The sequence below is a fragment of the Balaenoptera borealis genome, assembly GCF_965194805.1.
Source record: "Balaenoptera borealis genome assembly, chromosome: 3".
Lineage (NCBI taxonomy): Eukaryota > Metazoa > Chordata > Mammalia > Artiodactyla > Balaenopteridae > Balaenoptera > Balaenoptera borealis.
Window position 1 is genome coordinate 41,621,234 of NC_138866.1, and position 3,779 is coordinate 41,625,012.

The window sequence follows — 3,779 nt, forward strand, 5'->3', positions numbered from 1 at the left end:
TTTATGTTACAAGTCTCCACAGATGTTCACATCATTTGGAAAGGAAAAATAAAGAAGCAAATGATTGGTGAAATGAAAAGAGACTAGATTGCTTGTCAGGTACCTTGGGCTGGGTTTTTTTTTTTTTTTTCCCTCACTTGTTTCTACTTGCTGTTTCTTTCTCCTATTGCCTGGCTATTTTCTACTCATCTTTCTGGTCTGAGCTGATCTGCATTTCTTCAAGATGGCCATTTCTAACACCATATCTTTTTTTTTTTTTTTTTAACATCTTTATTGGAGTATACTTGCTTTACTATGGTGTGTTAGTTTCTGCTTTATAACAAAGTGAATCAGTTATACATATACATATATCCCCATATCTCTTCCCTCTTGCGTCTCCCTCCCTCCCACCCTCCCTCTCCCACCCCCCCCCCACCCCTCTAGATGGTCACAAAGCACCGAGCTGATCTCCCTGTGCTATGCGGCTGCTTCCCACTAGCTATCTATTTTACATTTGGTAGCTAACACCATATCTTAATTTTGACCGCTACTCTTATACTAATTGTTCTCCCTTAGAGCACCCACCATGCATTGTCATTACATGTTTGCTTGGGTTCAGTTTCTTCTATCCTTTCCCCTAAACTGTAAGCTCCACAGGACAGGGATCCTGTCTATTCTGCTCACCATTGTAAACCTAGTGCCTAGCTTAATGTCTAGCAACCAAAAAATATGCATTGAATGAATTAATTTTTAGTCTCAGTTTAAAACTGAGACTTGAAATATTAATGGTACTTAGCTGGTTTAGGGTTGATATTGAGAACATTACAGCTGATGCAACAATGTCTACTCCATCCCCTTGGTCACCGTGTCACAGCAATACAGTTTGGGAAATTGGCCTCTGCTTCCAGGATACATACTAATTGGTCTAAGCCACATTAGTAATCCCATACCCCTTGTCACAGATGACATGATTCTAGTGCCAATTACTTGTTCAGCAGTAGAGAGCCCATGGCCTAAGTTGGCCTCAGTTTTGAAGGGGAAGAAATGTTGTTCCATAGTTGGGTAAAAACAGTTACTCTCTCTTCAGCCAGATGTGAAAGAGGAAGCATGTTGCCATATCTTATACCTATGAAAGTTTATAGAATTTAAAAAACATCATATAATACAAATTTATTCTATGGCATTTTCCTCATTGAAGGTATTTTAAATAGGTTAAAATACATCAATATTTTATGAAAAATAAACACCTAATAGAAGAATTTAGATAATAGCAGTAATATACATGATTTGATGCTGAATATTCATTCTTTTTCATTTCAAACATCATTTTTAAAAAAGTAACCTAAAAAAGATAAGGATTGCTGCATTCTTCATATATCCTGTGTCTTACAAATTTTAAATCAACTTGTTCTTTTCTCAACTATACATGGTAGCAGTATTTGCTCCTGGTTTCTTGAATGAGAATAGTATCAATTTTCTGTTTCTTAACAGTGATATTTAGGTCTTCTTTCTCTGATTCTTCAAGAAAATCCTTCATGCTGAGTTTGAATAGTAATCGAGGGTCTGGTCCGGAAAGTGGTGGGCAATTACAGATCTCTCTAATTTTGAAAGCCTGAGGGATAAGTCTATGGAAGTGTTCAGCTTGATTTCCATGAGAAGGGTGTGTGGATGGATAATGACCATGGAGGCTATCTGCAAATTCCACCTGCTGTCAAACACTGAACTGGCTCTCAGGTCCACACAAGCCTTTGCAGCAAGCTGTGGTCCAATTTTGTCAGCTTCAGCCTCTAATGTTGTACTATACAGTCTATCAAAAATATACTCCTGCAATTTAAACTATATCCACTGGCCCCAAAGTGTCAAACTATCCCAAGGACAAATGACCCAAATCATTGTGAGAAAAAGCAGACCTAAGAAATCCCATAAGTGAACCAAACAGCCTTTTCTACTGCTTGCCTAAATACTGCACGTGCTAGTTCATGGCCCAGAAGGATGAGACAGAGGCTGTGGATGTCACAGCAGAGAGCACAAAGAACCTGGGTCTTTGATGATATCTATGAGACACCACATCAGCAAGTTCTGATACCTGGCCTGTTTCAGAGAAGGGAGAGACTATTCCAGACATAGGGAACTGGTGAGGAAGGGCCACATATTTGAGAGACAGGAAGAGACAGTTATGACTGGATTATTAAGCTGTGAAGAGTTTCCTGAGATGAAGCTAGAATGGTGAGGAGGGACCAAGTCATACAGAGGCTTGTAGTCATACTAAGTACCAGTTAAGAACTCAACCACTGGAACTGAGCAAATTCCAACTCTCCTATTTCCAGCCGGGTGACCTTGGGAAAGCTACTTAATCTCCTCTCTGAACCTCAGTTTCTTCCCTTGTAAATGAATGGCAACATATAAGCTTCTCCACAGTGTTCTTGGGAAGAGTAAATGAAATATTGCAAAGAACTTAGGAGTTTGATAAATGAGCCAAATAAATGAAATAAAAAGCAATAACAGTTATTATTGTTTTGGGGAAGAATTTATGAGAGATTATGATATTAACTATAATGATTTTGGGCACTAAGTTTAAGCAGAGAACATCATGATAAATTTCCATTTTACAAAGTTCCTTCAGCCTGCAAAGTGGGTACACTAGAGAGTGGCAGGTGTAGAGGTGGGAGACCAGATAGGAGAGGTTATTGCATATTTCAGGCAAAGATATCGGAGGTTTAGACTAAGATGGAGAAAAATAGGTTAGAAATACTCAGGCGTAGAACTGGCAGAATGTGAAAATTGATTGAATATGAGGGGTGAGGTAGAGGGAAGAGATATAGCTGACTCAAAAGTTTCAGACTTGGTGCATTTATTAAGCCAAGGAACCCTGTAGGAGGAATGGGTTGTATGTGAGTGCCTGGGTGAGGGGAGGAGTAGATAAGTTTAGTTTTGGACTTGATGAGTGTAAGCTACCTATGAGCCATGCAGAGGGAGATACTTAGTCAGCAGTTGAATATATATAGCTAGCCTTTAGAGGACAGGTCTGGTCTAGAGATATAATTTTGATTGTCAACATATAAATGGTTACTGGCGCCATGGGGATGGATGAAAATTGGGAAGAGAAAAAACGACCAGATACTAGAGGAAATCCAAAGATTAAAGGCCAGTCAGTGAGTCAGAAATGAGTTTGGTTGCAAATATTAGACCAACCCAGACTGGCTTGAACAATAGAGGGTTATGACATAAGAACAACCAGTGGCAACGTGGGCTTTAATTAGATTCAGCAGTTTAATTGCGTCACCAAGTTCTCACTTTTCTCCCACTTCTGGGTGCTGCCTCATGTGGTGTTAGCTTCCTTCTAAGGCTGAGTCCTTCTGCAGTCTCAGGATGGCTGCCTATAATTTCGAAGGCTACATGCATCTTTTTCCACACTGAAAAAGGAGAGTGGGTCTGCTACTTTCTCAGAGAAGGAGGAGGCTTCCCCCTCTGAAGTCCCTAGGGAAAGCTCTCCTTTCATTGGCTAGAGTTGGGTCACACGCCTATCTCTGAGCCAAAATTTGGTAAACTTGAGAATGGGATTATGGTGATTAATTTGAACCCTGTACAACCCAAACAAACGTTGAGAGTGAAGTTAGGTTCTCTACTGCTCATTGGTTGTGAGCCTGAGGCTTGCCTATCTGGACAACACTGGTTCAGTTATCAAAATAAAGGAGCCTGGATATTAAGGAGGTAATCATAGTGCCCACCAGAATCAAGGAGTGAAACAGACTGAGAGACAGATGGCTTGGGGATTCTGAAGGAAATGAGGAGAGGACAAC

At 40.1% G+C, this 3,779-nt stretch overlaps 1 pseudogene across 1 annotated transcript; it reads right to left on the bottom strand.

Annotated features, from left to right (window-relative positions):
- On the bottom strand, positions 1-3,381 carry LOC309626923 (metalloendopeptidase OMA1, mitochondrial pseudogene; annotated as a pseudogene). The gene is made up of 2 exons: positions 3,274-3,381; positions 1-2,033 (listed from the first exon to the last, which is right to left on the bottom strand). The product of its transcript is annotated as a metalloendopeptidase OMA1, mitochondrial pseudogene (transcript).
- Between the last annotated feature and the right edge of the window lie 398 nt (positions 3,382-3,779).